Raw genomic sequence first — 17,559 nt, forward strand, 5'->3', positions numbered from 1 at the left:
GTGTCATGCTGACATGCATGGTACAATAAGCCCCTGGCAGTTGTGGATTTAACATTCATCATTTTGAATGTTCTTAAATGACCCTGAAAGTCCATAACGTGGAGTAATTTGTAATTTTGATGAGGCACAAATCTCAATCGCCTGAACTGGGAGGCAGGCATGAGTCATTTAACTGGATATCATGACTTTAATTCTCTACTTGTTTCCTTGTAGGAGTTTTGTGGATTTGGGAATTTACAAAGTTCTCAGAGATTTTTTCACAAACATTTGTATAATTGATACAGTGTTAGAAACACTTAAAAATGGTAGTAAAGGGGTAAAAGGTACAAATACATAGAAATATTTGAAGAATTATAACCAGCATAGAACACTGACACGTTGAGAAAACTCAATGAATACTTATTTGTATTGATTTATTACTAAATGGAATAACATATGTTAAGCATCTAACACAATGTCTGACACAGGGTGGGGTGTTCTTTAAGTCTGAATTTCCTTTTCTTTGCTTCTTGTTTGCTGTTGAAACATTTATATGGTAGCTTCCACTTACAGATAATTTTTTTTAATTAGATAAAGGAAGAAAATACCAGAGACTATCACTGTTTTTTGTTGTTGTTGTTTTTAATTTTCCAGGATTTCAGCAATGTTTAGTGCAAAATCTGCTTAGGATAAGGAGTCTCTGTTGTAAAGCCCACACTTGATTTAGCAGTCTATATTTATGTATAGCGACAGAGGCATTGATTATACATTCTCTTAATCTGCAGCATCACAGTGTGACAGGATTAGGAATCTGGTCCCGTATGCAGATGTTAGGGTGTGTGGCAAAATTGAGACACTTCAATAAATTTGCTTTTGAAGATTAGAAATGGGTGCTTGATACACCCATTTGGCTTTTCTCGGTGTCTGAACACAGAATCTCAGTAATCCTTCTGATGGCAATCTCATTAATGTGTCTTCCAGATCACATTACATTTACACACATATCATGTCTGCTTAAAAATCAGATAAGCCTAGGTTTCATTAAGATGGTCTTTTTTAAATGAATGAATATTTCAATAAATGACACTGAAATAACTTTTCTCAAAGATTTGGTAATTTACATATTTTGCAGATATTCAAATGAAAACTGGTCCAAAATACAGCCATTATTGCTCTAAAACTCAGGAAGCTGAGTGTTTTTTGATGCATCCCTGTAACAGATTTTCATAATGAGAGGATCCTAAGATTTTGTCTTTGTGTTTGGACATTTTTCGGGGGAAGAGTGTTGTTAATAACATCTTGCCCCCACCTGGGTTTCTAAAGTACTGTAGTTTCACAGGAGTGACAAACAATAGAAATCAGCCAATTGTTTGGTCATCAAAATATGAATATGGTAATTTACACCAACCGCTACTGTCCCTTCACTCAAAATAATGAGAAGCCAGTTATACATTTGCATGAAAATTGAAATTTAGGGTGGCATTACAGTTGTAATCTGCTCTTCCACCCCCTCCCCCTTAACTGCCTTAGGTTTGCAAACTGCTTCAGCAACCATCAGCCAAGAAATGTGCATGTCATCTGCAAATCACAGATCACAGATCTTGACTCGAGTGATTGTAGAGGGAGAAGTGCTCAAGGGTTCATAGCGGCCAGAACAAGACTTAAAAGTGATGCGAAATAGGGAGCAAAGAGGGCTGCAATTGCCTTGGAGCCTAAAATAGACTGAGCTTCAATGCCACCGAAAAAATCACCAGCTTCTCCATCATTTCTTTAAAGGTCAAAATTTTTGTAGGTGGACTGGGAGAAAAGCAGATTGCAGATGCGTTTAACAGCAGGGTATTTTCCGCTGCCATGACCAGTTAAGGAAAATTTTCAAAAACACACTAGCTGGTAAACAGTTTGGCCCTACTCTGGGTCATCTGCCTGCTACGGTCTCCTTGCTGCCTGGATTCTTACCTGGGTAGAGTCCCAAACCTCACATCAGTCAAAGTTAGGCTTTCAGCACAGTCTATTATGGTTTTTAGAGAGGTACCTCAGTGGCTTTCAGGGAGGTTTTATGGTGTGGGGCTGCTTCTTCACAAATGCATGAAGCACACACATGAGGCATACAGGCCCAGAGCATGAACTCACACCATTTCTTCTTCATGCTGCTGGTCAACAGGTGGGCACCCTGGCCAAACGCACATTGTCAAGTACCTCATGCAAGCCAGCTATGCTCGGTAACTCCCTCCGTTGAACTGCCCAATGGAACTGGAGGGGACCAGCTATTTGGTCGCCTCTTAGGGAGGTCACCCAATGGTCTACCATGTTATACTCACCTGTTACCTGTTATAAAACCAGTAAGCCATTTGGCAAACCCATCCTGAACCCATGGTCAGAGTCAGATTGAGGATGGAAAATCTTCCACATCTGCCCACATTTTTCACACCAGTCTGCAAGGGCAAACATCAAAACTGATAAAGATCCAGGAGCTCTTTCAAGCTCTTCCAGATCTGACAGATTTCCATAGACAGCAGATTTCCAGGTGTGAATAGAGGAAGACAAGACCCCAGTGTAGCTAAATTCTTTTTTTTACTGCAACCTCCACCTCCCGGGTTCAAGTGATTCTCCTGCCTCAGCCTCCCGAGTAGCTGGGATTACAGGTGCCCACCACCACACCCGGCTGATTTTTGTATTTTTAGTAGAGATGTGGCATGAGCCACCACACCTGGCCTGTAGCTAAATTCTTAATGTTTTTCCTCTGAGCCACAAACATGCTGGAAACCACCTGTTCCACAAATTTTCTCTGTCCCAAATACCTTGGATCGAAATGAAAGCTCAACGTCAGTTAGAAATTACACTTTATCTAACATTCCTGCCTGCAGCAACCAGTAAGTAATACACCGGCACATGTGGATGAGGGCGGCCACAAGTGGGCCCTAGGAAGAACGTGTGTGCTAGCAGCTTACTGTTCAAAACTGTCTTAAAGATACTATTCATAGTATTAATGGAGTCATGCATTCACATTGGGATGGCAAAGTATTTAGTGTGACCTGTCCTGGGCATGGGGCTTCCTGAGAATGACTCATATTTTCCAAAAGGACATTATCCGGCAGGAGATCCTGATGATCTTTCCCCTTGGAAGGGACACAGGATGGTCTCCCTTTAACACTTCTCAGCACCTACTTTTCCATTTGGCAAAGAAATGGCAGGCATTAACATTAACTTTTTGTATTCAATCCTTTACGGTTATCACAAGCAGAAGAGAGTGGTAACTGAGACAGGGACACGGTTGTATAAACTTAAGTTACTTTAGCTATCTGTGCCTCAGTCCCTCACCTAAAATAAAAGAATAATAGCATGAATCCATAGGCTTGTTGTGAAGATTACACAAGTTAATATATAAAAAATGCTTAGAATGGTGCCTGGTACATAGTAAGTACTCAGACACAAGTTCATTTTAAAAGATTGTGCTGCTGCTGTTGCTGCTGCTGTTGTTGTATCTTTGCAGCACCTTATCCACCATCTTTCACTGTATGGAGCCAAGGGAGAGCGAAGCAGGGAAGACTGGTGAAAAAGTGAGATGAGGGAGCAGGCTATAGCGGTCATGGCAGATCAACAGAGTCCATGGGGTTTCATTCATTTGCAAATGTTGTTTGTATCTTCTGCTCTAGTTTTTATTTTATCTTTTCAACTCCTGTAGCTCACTTTCTGTCTTCATGTACATGAAGGTCTTTCATAGGGACAAAATAAGATACTTTCAAGAGTTTTCAGAAGTCAGTGCAGATATAAGAATGAGTAAAGCCAGGACACACCCATGTAAGAACCAATGTAGGTACTGGAAATGTGGGTACCGGAAGGGAAGGTGGCAATATAGTGCTTAGAGTCCCAGTATTTATCCTTACACCACAGTAATTCTTGTGAATGAGAACATAACAAAGGAAAGGGAGGAATTTCATTTGGAATCATTAATCCACTGATGCCACTTTCTTAGCACTTAATCATTAAGGGATCCAAGCAAAGAAGCTTTCATCCAGCCTGGGAGATGCAGAGCAGTATGCTGCTTATGCCAGCACTGCCTCTGCCTGCTGCTTTAAAAATGCCCAGAGCCCAAACCGGGGAGGAAAGCAAGTGGTAGTTTATGCTAAAATGCTAAAGCCATTTGAAAGGAAATGCATATAATAGAAAGAATTTAAGCAGCTGGTGGATGTCATTACATTCATTTCTCAAGGAGGCCTGTCTTCTGGTGACACCAATCAAAGAACTAGGTCATCTCTCAACAGTAATTTTCTTGGAGGCCATGAAATTCTTGCATTGATTTCATCTCCCTTTGGCTGAACATGCACTGAGAACAGCCAAGCTGGTGAGGGCTCAGGCAGCCCATGGGGCTGTCATCAACTCCATCTGAAGAGTTTATATCCTTAATGGGATCAGAGGTCTTATCGGCGATTTTTCATAAGTGCAACAGAGAAACTATCTTTCTTTCACCACTGATTCCACACCTGACAATTCTCCTATTTATCAGTTAACAATTATTGTCTGAGAGCAAGTCAATTACAAGAGAAATTTATGAAGTCCTTAGCAACTAAGAAGAAACTTGATGGACTCTTATCTGTTCTGTTCAGAAAATGAAATGTGAACTGTCTGAAGACAGTACTGACTTCACATATATTAGCACCACATCATAATACACATCATTAGGACATTAATTCTTGTGCTTCTGTATATATCAAACAAGTTATAACTATATGAGGGGGAATTAGAAGCTATGGTTGCTGTAAAAGGAAGGCATTAGTCCTGGCCCCCTTCTTTGTGAACCCTTCCAAGCACCCTAGGAAGAGTTGCACTCTCTACAAATTCATGTCATGACTCAGGATTTGTGGTGGTGTCATTTATCTGTTTACTCTTTGCTAACAGTAATGGAGCCCTCTTTGAGAAAAGGAGCCACATTTTATTCAACCTACTTCCCCCATTGTCTAGCATAAGCATGGCACATAGAAGGGGCTTGAGGACACTGTTCTGATGTGTTAGAATAGTGCCTGGTACATAGTAAGCCTCTAATGCTTCTCTTCAGCCTACAGACATCAGCATCATTAAAGAAAAAATTGTCCAATGACGCTTGTTAAAGAACAGTAAGGCAGAATTTAATTCAAGGGGAGGATTCATGATAAGTAGAGGGACCACTGCAATAGGGTCTTGCAGGGAGAGATTGAGCTCCACTACAACTCCCTCAAGGACAAGTGGGGATTTATAGCCAAGGAGAAGGGTGAGGGTCAGCGAATGTAAAATACTAAGAAGAAGCACTGGGGGTTGGGGGTAGTGGGACTCTTCCTAGACCAACTTAATGGAATTTTTGCTGAAGGTGGGCCAACATGATAAGTTGTGGAGAGGGGTCAGATACCAACAGTGGGAAAGTTAGTCAGTTCACTAAACTGACTTACTAGGATTCTTGCTCAAATTAAATTCTACAAGGACAGAGGGAAGCCCAAGTCTAGGCCTAGTCAAGCAGATGTCTCAGAGGAGCCTGATTAAAGTTAGTTCAAGAAGAGAGTCTTTGTCAGCATTTTGAAGAGTTTCCCCTCTCATTCTCTAAAGCTCTAGCTAACAAATATTCATGAAATTCCTAATCATCATTCTAGACACCAGGGTCCATTTTGTACCTTGAATTCAGAGAACCCAAGGACAGCTTCAGAAGGAGATCTTTCTGCAAAGAAAGTATGCATTTCCAATTTCATTGTATTGTGTTGTAGATGCTCTGACCTCTACCTTTCAGCCATGGAAAGGAAGGAGATATTTTGAATAATCCTTTTTGAGGAATATCTGCGGTTCCATCTCCCCGCCTTGTTCTGACCATTGTGGCAGCCACCAGCTGGCAACAGACAGCAGCTTGTTTCAGTTGCTACATATAATCTAGCTTTCTGTCCTGGAATTTTTTCTGCCACCAGAGACACCCACTCAGCCATCCCTGGGCATGCTGGAGAGGTTCATACTCCCTGAAGGCCGCTCTTTTCCAATGACATATGAGAGCCAATAGATGATTATGGCTGTCTGACAGTTCTAAGGCACATTCACAAGGCTTTCCAGGCTGTCCCCAAGAAGAAGGACCCCCAGTTTCCCACAGTGGTAATCAGTGCAATAACACACCTGGGAACTGGTCTTTCTTCTACCTTTCAGTCTTCTCAGTTGTCTCACTTTTGTCTCTTGAACTGCTTCCCAAAAGAAACCATCTGCTCGCAAGCCCTTGTCACAGACTTCACTCTTTGGGGAAAAGCAGGCAAAGTCCAAGCCATGGTGTGACTAAACCATCCAAATAGCGTATTTAAGTGAGTATTTTGACTAGGTTCAGGTTTGATTATGATGACAAATAAAATGAAGGAGTGTAATGCCTTAGTCTACATTCTCATAAAATGCAAAGTGTGTATAAACAATTCTATAATTAAGTATATAAAATTAACCATTCCACAAATTTTAACTATTCTTTAGTAATTTCTCTGTTCTTTTGGATTTATACAAGAAATCAAGCGAATAACACATTTTCCTATGCACCTATCTATAAAGGTCAATGAATAGCTACTTCCCAAGAAGCAATGAACTTAAATGTTACTGTATCTCCGGAGACAGAAATAGATTTGTCCAGACTAAAGTAAAATTGATGTTGACTTTGCCTGGGTTTTTCTCCATATCTACTTCCCTTTCAATGATGTTCATCGTATTTGAGATTATTTGCTTATTGTTTGTTGTTCCACTAGGCTGAAGCGCCATGATGTTGAGTCTGTGTTTGCTTCCTTTAAAAGTATATCCTTAGTATTAAGAAAATGTGGCACATATACACCATGGAATACTATGCAGCCATAAAAAATGATGCGTTCATGTCCTTTGTAGGGACATGGACGAAGCTGGAAACCATCATTCTCAGCAAACTATCACAAGGACAAAAAACCAAACACTGCTGTTCTCACTCATAGGTGGGAATTGAACAATGAGAACATTTGGACACAGGAAGGGGAACATCACACACCAGGGCCTGTTGTGGGGTGGGGGAAGGGGGAAGGGATAGCATTGGGAGATATACCTAATGTAAATGACGAGTTAATGGGTGCAGCACACCAACATAGCACATGTATACATATGTAACTAACCTGCACATTGTGCATATATACCCTAGAACTTAAAGTATAATAAAATATATATATATATATAAAGTATATCCTTAGCACTTGGTTGTGCGTCTGGCACTCAGTGGGTCTTCAATGAAGGTTTATTGAATTTAATGAAGTGAAATCAAATTTAACTGTACAAGATATAAAATGCCTGACAAAATCTGAACCACTTGTGTGATTACTTAAAGACCATCCCACATAGAATCAGTCACCTGTGTTCATGTTAGTTAAGGAAGGCTCTTGTTTAATTGAGCCGCAAGCCCCTTAGAGAGTAGAAACACAGCAAAGGTACATGCTCATCAGGAGAGAACGTGGGATAAAGAAGTCTGATTTTCCTTACACTCAAATAGGAACTCTAATATTAACTCTTTCTAGCAAAGTCACTCCATTTCTCTGAGTTATCTTTGCCATTAGTAAAATGAGAATAATATTAAATCTTGAATTCCTCAAGCTGAAAAGCAAAGTCAGTCAAGTAGCCAATGAACCTACCTAGAATACATAGCTGAGGATTGGTTGTCACTTTAATTTCAAAAAGTATATGACCAAGATACTTGTCCATAATCTTTTACAGTATTAAAAATACTATTCAAAATTTCTTCTTTATGTTCAAATAAAATCTTTCCTCTTAAATTTTATCTTTGATGGAAAAGGAGAACAAATGGAGCCTTCCCACAAAAACTCTTCTTTTTCTCCTCTTTTCTTCCCCACAAAAAGTAACTCCCGTAGCTTTTTTTTTTTTTTTTTTTTTTGAGACGGAGTTTTGCTCTTGTTGCCCAGGCTGGAGTGCAATGGCGTGATCTTGGCTCACCGCAACCTCTGCCTTCTGGGTTCAAGTAATTCTCCTGCCTCAGCCTCCCGAGTAGCCGGGATTACAGGTGCCCACCACCACGCCCGGCTAATTTTTTTTTTTTGTATTTTTAGTAGAGATGGGGTTTCACCATGTTGGCCAGGCTGGTCTCAAACTCCTGACCTCAGGTGATCCACCCACTTTGGCCTCCCAAAGTGCTGGGATTACGGGCATGAGCCACCACACTTAGCCCCCTTAGTCTTAAAAACACACATATTTCGGCCACTTATACTGAACTCTTTTAGCTCTTTGCATGTTCATTGTATCTTTTTTACTTTCTTGTGTTGTAAGAACCACTTTTAGAGTCATCACTCTAATAATACCACTGATAAAACTTTATTATTAGTCTTAGATTGAACATGGTAGAGGAAATAACACTGACTTACTTGTCCAAAGACCCAGATTTTAGTCTTAGCTGTCCCATTAACTAGCCTAATGACCTTGAGATGTTAGTACAACTTCTCCAGGCTTCTCTTTCCTCTGTTGTAAACTAGGAAGTAAAGAGAATGATCTCTAGCATAACTCTTAGCTTTAAAAAATCTGTGAATATTTTCAGAGAGAAGTCTTGGTAAATCATTTGTTTTGTTTTATAAATTGTACTATATCTACCAAGTATTAATAAATTCATATGCTTAGTTTGTCTACTAATGCTACTGACTGCCTTCGTCATAAATGACCAGCATTTTGGAAGTCAGAATACTCCGAGCACGTTGATCGCTTTACTCCTTCCATATCAAGTAGGAGGTGTTCTGAATTGGTGCTGGTCTGTCCAAGAAGGAAATCTGGATGAATTTTGAAGCCTAGAAGAGTCCAGACCTAGAGAGAGCTTGTACAAGGCTCAGTTTGTATCTTGTATATATCTTCCTTCAGTCCTTTCCCCTGACTGTCAAATTGGGAAAATAATAAGAACAAAATCTTGTCTTTATCTCTATACAAGAACCAAATCTTGTCCAATTAATGACCACTTGTATTATTTACAAGGTCAAGGTAAGGAGACACTGGTGCCATTGTCTCTGGGTCATGGAATACATTTTGAAATTTCATGGGGGAGGTATAAGTTAGAATATAGGGGATAAAATATATTCTGCAAATAGTGATGACATATCACTAAACCTAATACACATCTTGGAAATGATCACAATGTCAAGGCCTGTAATTTAAAACGATAATATGTCAGATTATAAGTGGACCCCACCTTAGTCACATAACCATCTCACTCTTTCCTTAAAAAATGACCAAGACACGGGAAGAATCTATATTGTGATTCCCCAAATTGTCCTGAAGATAGATACACTGAGGCCACAAAGTTTCAGTCACAGAAATTTAGAAAGACATTAATTAGGTATTTGAGGGCACTTCTTCTCATGGGAAAACCATGATTTGCTTTTCATTTATAGATCTATTTTAAAGAAATTCAAAGCTGTTCATCAGAAACCAGGATTTTTTAAACTTTCACTCTTAGTTATAAAAGAATAATAATTTGAATAATCTTTCCTTCTCAAGTTTATCCTTTAGCATAGGTGTGTAGATCTATTTGCTGCCAAGTTAAGCTCCAAGACATTACTTCCTATCTAGATGCCATTAATAATGTATTGTCTAATAAGTGAAGAACTTCACAAATGACTCAAAAACAAACAAATGGGGAGCGGGAATTTTCTGGAACAACATCTTGCATTCTAGAAATGATTGATGGTTTCAGAAATGTATTGTTGAACTGACAGATGATCAAATTAATTCATGTTTACAACGATTTAGAAATAGAATTTAGAATTACAACAATTCTAAATCTTCTGAGGTTGAAATCACTGCCATTAATAAAGTTATTCTGATATGTTTTCCCAAGCCTTATCTGTTCTTTCCCAATATAAATGATAAATACTCTTTAAAGGTTATTTTTATGAAATATTTTAGACACAAAAAATATAGAGGAAAATACAACAAATATTTCAGTCCTTGCCACCAGGTGTAAGAAATAAAACATCATAACTACAATTGAAGAACTTCTGTGTACCTTTTCTTATTCCGTTCCCTTCTTTCTTCCTACCACCAAACACTCATCTGTGCATGTTTTTACATCCTACACTTGAATGAATCCCTAAAACAGACACTACTCTTTCATGTACACCAAAACTTTATGCAAATGGCATCTCTGCGTCAACAACTTACTTTTACTAATTTAATATTGTATGTAAAATTTATCCACATTGATATATGTAGTTTATTTAAACTGCTAGATAATATGAATTTACCTCAATTTTTATCCATTCTGTTCCTGATTAATATTTAAGATTTTTTTTTCTAACTTTCACTTTTACAACGTCACAATGAATATTCTTATATATGCAACTTGTGCAAGACTTTATGGTAGAATTTCTAGAACATTTAGTTGATTAGTATTATCGAATTGTTCTCTAAAGTATAAATTGCCCCAATTTACACTCCTACCAGCAAGATATAATCCCCACTGACCCACTTTCTTGCATCACTTGCTATGTTCAACATCTTCATATTTGCCATTCTAATAAATGTGAAGTGATATTTTACTAGGTTTTAATTTGCATTTCTCCAACTCTTATCTTTGTGAGAATACACGCCCAAGCATAAGATAATCGGAAAATGTTGTCTGCACTATCTAACTCCTCACCCCTCATTCTGCTGGGAAACTCAGAGAACTTACATATCAGAAGACCGTACTGTTATTTCCCTCCATGTGGAGGTGTGACAATCATGACCTCCTCCTCCCAGTGTTAAGTCAGAAACTATGAAGGGTCTGAGATTTTACCTACTTGGAAGCTAACAAGTTAGCCTGCCATAGTTTTATATACATATACTGACAGAAGACACAAGACCCCTGGGTCAGAGAAACAGACCATTTATTACTCACAGCATGACTCCTGTCTCATAGAATTACTTGGTAAGTCATATACACAAGACTGAACTAAGCTACCCACCATCACCTCTTGTTCCTTCATATTTAGGATAAATGACCAGTATTGCAATCCTCATTTGCCTTCTGAGGCAACAGAGGAAATCCACTATCCTGAAACTCTTTTTATTTCTACAGTAGCCATGCATATCAACAGAGAAAATTTTTGATATCGTATTTTTAGTCCTTTGTTTTTAGTTTAACCTATTACAAGCTCAGCACTGTGGCATGGTAGACTCCAGTAAGACACTATTTCACCTATTTTTGAATATCAGTTTTGCCATTTAATATCTGAGTGACCTTAAGCAAGTTTCTTAATTTCTCTGAGATTCTATGTCCCTATCTGTAAAATGATAATAATAGTGCTTGTGTCAAAGGGTTGACAGACTCAGATGAGCTAATTCAGGTAAAGTACATGATACATAATAAAGACCTTGGTGTTAACAGCTATTTTTACTTCAAAAGGCAATCTCCCCTTTTGTGGAAGAATGTTAATTCCCCAAATTTTGCAACAACTACTGCCCTGATGCTATTCCAATTATTGGTTTCAAGGATGCTTCAGATTTGGCAGATAATAACGACTGCCAGTTATTGAGTACCTACACACTACATGTTTTCTTCAAGATGGAAATTGTACAGGTGAGGATATTGGACAAAAGAGATTAAGAAACTTGCCTACAGTCATACGGCCAGTAAATAGCAGAGTCAGGATTTGGATTCTCAACTGTTTACCTCTGAATGCTGAGCTTTTGATTATTCTTTTCTATCAACACAAAGAAGGATGTATACATTTCAACAAAGAATCCAGATACAAGAGTATCCCACTCATTTTACTCATCCATGAATGTGAATATGATGATAAACACATATTACAGGGTTTGGGATAGAAAACATGCCAAATTATTTTGTGATCTTCATTATCAGGGAAGTCTGTCTCTACCAAGCGCGCGCGCACACACACACACACACACACAGTGTTTAAGCTTCTTCTTCTTTTTTTTTGTGAGACGGAGTCTTGCTCTGTTGCCCAGGCTGGAGTGCAATGGCACAATCTCTGCTCACTGCAACCTCCGCCTCCAGGGTTCAAGCAATTCTCCCGCCTCAGCCTCCCAAGTAGCTGGGGTTACAGGCATGCACAACCACACCCAGCTAATTTTTGTATTTTTAGTAGAGACGGGGTTTCACCATGTTGGCCAGGCTGGCCTGGAACTCCTGACCTCAGGTGATCCGCCCTCCTTGGCCTCCCAAAGTGCTGGGATTACAGGCATGAGCGACCGCACCCAGCCCCTCAATCTTCTTCTTTATTTTAACTTTCATATTAGGTTCAGGGTATGTGTGCAGGTTTGTTATATAGATAAATTGCATGTCACAGGGGTTTGGTGTACAGATTATTTTGTCATCCAGGTAATAAGCACAGTACCCAATAAGTAGTTTTTCCATCTTCATCCTCCTCCCACACTCCACCCTCAAACAGAACCCGGTATCTGTTGTTCCCTTCTTTGTGTCCATGTGTACTCAATGTATAGCTCCTACTTGTAAGTGAAAACATGCAGTATTTGGTTTTCTATTCCTGCATTAGTTTCTTAGGATAATGGCCTCCAGCTCCATCCATATTGCAGCAAAGGATGTGATCTCATTCATTTTTTTTTTTTCTTTGAGACGGAGTCTTGCTCTGTCTCCAGGCTGGAGTGCAGTGGTGCGATCTTAGCTCACTGAAACCTTTGCCTCCTGGGTTCAAGTGATTCTCCTGCCTCAGCCTCCCGAGTAGCTGGGACTACAGGTGCACACCACCACGCCCAGCTAATTTTTTCTATTTTAGTAGAGACGGGGTTTCGCCATGTTGGCCAGGATGGTCTTAATCTGTTGACCTCATGATCCACCCGCCTCAGCCTCCCAAAGTTCTGGGATTACAGGCATAAGCCACTGTGCTCAGCCAACCTCATTCTTTTTTATGACTATATAGTATTCCATAGTGTATATGTACCACATTTTCTTTATCTAGTCTACTGCTGATGGGCATTTAGATTGATTCCATGTTTTTGCTATTGTGAATAGTGCTGTGATGAACATACACGTGCATGTGTCTTTATAATAGAACAATTTGTGTTTTGGGGGGTATATACCAAATAATGGGATTGCTGGGTCAAATGGTAGCTCTGTTTTAAGTTCTTTGAGTAATCACCAAACTACTTTCCACAATGGCTGGACTAATTTGCATTCCCATCAGCAGTGTATAAGCATTCCCTTTTCCTGCAACCACACAGGCATTTGTTATTTTTTTACTTTTTATTAATAGCCATTCTGACTGGTGTGAGATGGTATCTCATTGTGGTTTTGATTTGCATTTCTCTAATGATTAGTGATGATGAGCATTTTTAATACCATTAAGTGTTTAAGCTTCTTAAGTAAGGTTGATAGTTAGCAGAGCCTCTTGAGAAAATAATATTCAAAAATCAGTAATATTTTAAAGATACTTCCTTTTTTCTGCTTAACTGAGAGTATCTGGAAAACCCAGCAACAATTCTAGGAAGCTTCTCTGACACAGAAAACAATCCCAGGCCAGAGACATTTGAACTTGGGCACTTTACAATCTACTTACTTTTTATTTTTCATTTTTACAATCCTTCTGCTGAGCAGTAAAATGAGCGAGAGCTATAAAGGAATATTAGAATTTTTAGTGTTCTCAGATTCAGTAAGAAGGCTTTCTGATATGAGTGATGCTTTAACTATGTTAACACAGAAATACAGCATCAATGTCAGTAGCTTAGACTTAAAGAACTATGCTTAGTATTGAATGGCATGTTTAACTTCTGCCTTTTTCATAATCTAAAGACTTATCTGAAGTTATACAATAAAAAAGATCAATGTTTAAACTCTAAAAGACTGTTAAGTTCAAAAATCTACCCCCCAAAGTCCTTCATCTTTCACTGGGTCACTATCTTAATATGTGATTAAAGCATGGTAATGCCACATGTGATGATGTAAGACTTTCTGCAGGATTAGTCCACCTACATTCAGCCTTCTGTCCTTCGCTTCTTGGTTGAGCAGAATTCTACAGTATCAGCTATCATTGCCTGTCTGTTCCTCTAATTATTTAAAGTTAATTTCAAAATAAATAATTATGAGAACCTATCTATCTGTGTCATATCCATGCTATACTTTTTCTTCTTTCAAAAATCATCTTCTCCCTTGTTCCTCAGATAGCTCTGCAGAAAACCTGCAATCAAATGCTTAGGAATAGAAACTCCCTGATCTTCTATTTGGCATACTCAGTCCATAGATACTGGACTACCTACGGATACATTAAAATGCAACTCATTTCCCTGGCTATTTAAGGTATATATGAAGACTAAAATAGTTACTCTTTTTCGCTTTAGGAAGATTCTTAGTTTAACTTTTAATTACTTCCTAGGAATGACTGCCTCTACTTGATTCACTTAAGCAGATGTAACTACAACTGCAAAAACACTGTTGACTGATGTTCTCTAGAGACCTGTTCATTACCTGTCATTAAATGTTTTAAAAGTTTGCATAATTGATCCAGCCAATAAGTCATCATTGATTTATGGGGTTCTGTGCTGAAGAGTTGCTCTTTAAAAATTCATAACACCAGTATGTGTCTTTACAATCCATTAGCTGTTTACGTACCCACAGTCTTAGCATTGATTGACCTTGGACTGAGATTCTCATGGACTTCTTTTTTTTTGCAAGTCCATAGTATAGAAAAGCAATACTTCAGCCTTATCCCTTGACAGCTATACTTTGATTTTTTCCCCTCCATCAAAATGAAAACTTTACTTGAAGTGATGAATAAATAAAGCATATTCCATAAACAGCTCTTCACTATTATTTAAGCTTATGGTCTGCGTTGTGTGAATCTCCTTTCCCCACCATCAGATTCAAGTGTGTAAATGTTCTAAAAGGCTTTGAAAGTTTTATGATGATTTCAGGGGATGGTGGAGTAATAGCTGAAGAGTGAAGCTATTAGTTTTAATATTTATATTGAGTGCTCTGAAACATTAATGTGACAGGATGTAAGATCAGTGCAGTGGGATATATTTACTTCACAACCACTGCCACGTGGCAAAAGCAAAAAAACCGTGTGTGTGCATTTATTTTCTAAAACTTTGAGGCCAAGGTTCAAATGTTTGTGGGTTGTTTTTTTTTTGTTTGTTTTCGTTTTCACAAGATTTAAAGTTTCAACTGACAGATACATTTGCTTTTCTTGAACTTGAGCTACTCTTAGGAGGCAGGAATGTACTGCCAGACAAAGCTTGGCACATGGGTTTGTTAGTTTCTATGAGTCTGCATTCAAATATGCTCTGAGCCTGCCATGGTAAATACTGTCCACCAGATAAGTAACACTTGGTTATGCCAACTGTGTCTTGGGAAAATTTAAAGAATGATGGTTGTAAATCTGGAGTGAGAAACCTTCATGGACAGCTCCTCTTAGGAACTTCATATGGAGAAGTAAGGCAAAACATTTCTGATTCTGGACTCTCACAGCTCTGGGTTTCAGTCTCAGCTCCACCCTGACAGGCTGTGTGAACTCGTGAATGTTCCTTCACATCTTCAAGTATTGGTTATTGATTTTTTAAATGATAATTGTACCAACAACATAGTTCTTGTGATGATTAAATGAGATAATCTCTTTAAAGACCTGTCACAAATGGAATAAATATTTCCTATTATCATCACCAAAATTAAATGAGCAAATACCTTGGGAGTGCCTGTAGTGTGCAAGGCACTGCATTTGTACCTATAATCAGATTATGGGGTTCTCATTCTCAAGTAATTAATTTACTTATTAATCTTATTTTGTTATAATTTACTTATTAATCTTATTATTTTGTTATTAATTTACTTATTAAACTTACTAATTTACTTATTAATCTTATTATTTTGAATACTTCAGAAATATTGCAGATTTTGTTCCAGATCAACACAATAAAGCAAATCACACACAAATTTTTTGGTTTTCTGGTACGTATAAAAGTTATGTTCCCATCATACTGTATTCTATTAAGTGTGTAATAGCATTATGTCTAAAAAAAAAGTTTTAAAAATGCTAACAATCACCTGAGTCATTGGCAAGTTGCAATCTTTTTGCTGGTGAAGGGTCTTACCTCAATGTTGATGGCTGCTGACTGATCAGGTGGCAGTTGCTGAAGGTTGGGTTGGCTGTGGCAATTTATTAAAATAAGACAACAATACAACAATGAAGTATGCCACATTGATTCATTTCCTTTCATGAACAACTCCACAGTAGCATGCAATGTTGTTTGATAGCATTTTACCCACAGTAGAACTTCTTTCAAAATTGGAGTCAATCTTCTGAAATCCTGCTGCTTTATCAACTATTTATGTAATATTCTAAATACTTTGCTGTCGTTTCAACAATGTTCACTACATCATCACCAAGAATAGACACTATCTCAAGAAACCTCTTCCTTTGCTCATCCATAAGAAACAATTTCTCCACTGTGCAATTTTTATCATGAGATCCCAGCAATTCAGTCAGATTTTCAGGATCTACTTCTAATTCTAGTTCTTTTGCTATTTTCACCACGTCTACAGTTTATTCCTCCACTGAAGTCTTGACCCCCTGAAAGTCATCCATGAGAGTTAGAATCAACTTCTTCCAAACTCCTGTTAATGTTGGTATTTTGACTTCCTCCCATGAATCATGAATGTTCTTAATGGCATCTAGAATGCCGAATCCTAAATTGAAAAAGGTTTTCAATTTACTTTGCCCAAATCCATTAGAGAAATCACTATCTATGGTAGCTATAGCGTCATGAAATGTATTTCTTAATAAGACTTGAAAGTTGAAATTACTCTTTGATCTTTGTTTTGCAGAAGGATGTGAAAACAACATTCATCTCCTTGTACATTTCCATCTGAGTTCTTGGTTGACTAGGTACACTGTCAATGAACAGTAATATTGTGAAAGGAATCTTTTTTTCCGAACAGTAGGTCTCAACTCTGGGCTTAGAATATTCAGTAAACCATGCTGTAAACAGATGTGCTGTTATCCAAGATTTGTTGTTCCATGTATAGAGCACAGGCAGAGTAGATTAAGTATAATTCTTAAGGGCCCTAGGATTTTTAGAATGGTAAATGGCTTCAACTTTAAGTCACCAGCTGCATTAGCCCCTAACAAGAGAGTCAGCCTGTTCTTTGAAGCTTTGAAGCCAGGCATTGACTTCTGTCTAGCTAAGAAAGTCTTAGATGCATCTTCTTCCAATAGAAAGCTGGTTTGACTACATTGAAAATCTGTTGTTTAGTGTAGCCACCTTCATCAATGAGTTTAGCTAGATCTCTAGATAGCTTGCTGCAACTGCTACATCAGCACTGCTGCTTCATCAGGCACTTTTATGTTACAGAGATGGCTCCTTTTCCTTAAACCTCACTAACTAACCTCTGCTAGCTTCAAATTTTATTCTACAGTTTCCTCACCTCTCTCAGCATTCACAAAATTGAAGATAGTTAGGACCTTGCTCTGGATTAGGCTTTGACTTAAGGGAATGCTGTGGTTGGTTTGATTTTCCTTCTTTTTTTTTTATTTTTTATTTTTTTTTTGAGATGGAGTCTAACTCTGTCACCAGGCTGGAGTGCAGTGGCACGATCTTGGCTCCCTGCAATCTCTGCCTCCCGGGTTCAAGTGA

The sequence above is a fragment of the Pongo pygmaeus genome, chromosome 1 (genome assembly GCF_028885625.2).
Source record: "Pongo pygmaeus isolate AG05252 chromosome 1, NHGRI_mPonPyg2-v2.0_pri, whole genome shotgun sequence".
NCBI lineage: Eukaryota > Metazoa > Chordata > Mammalia > Primates > Hominidae > Pongo > Pongo pygmaeus.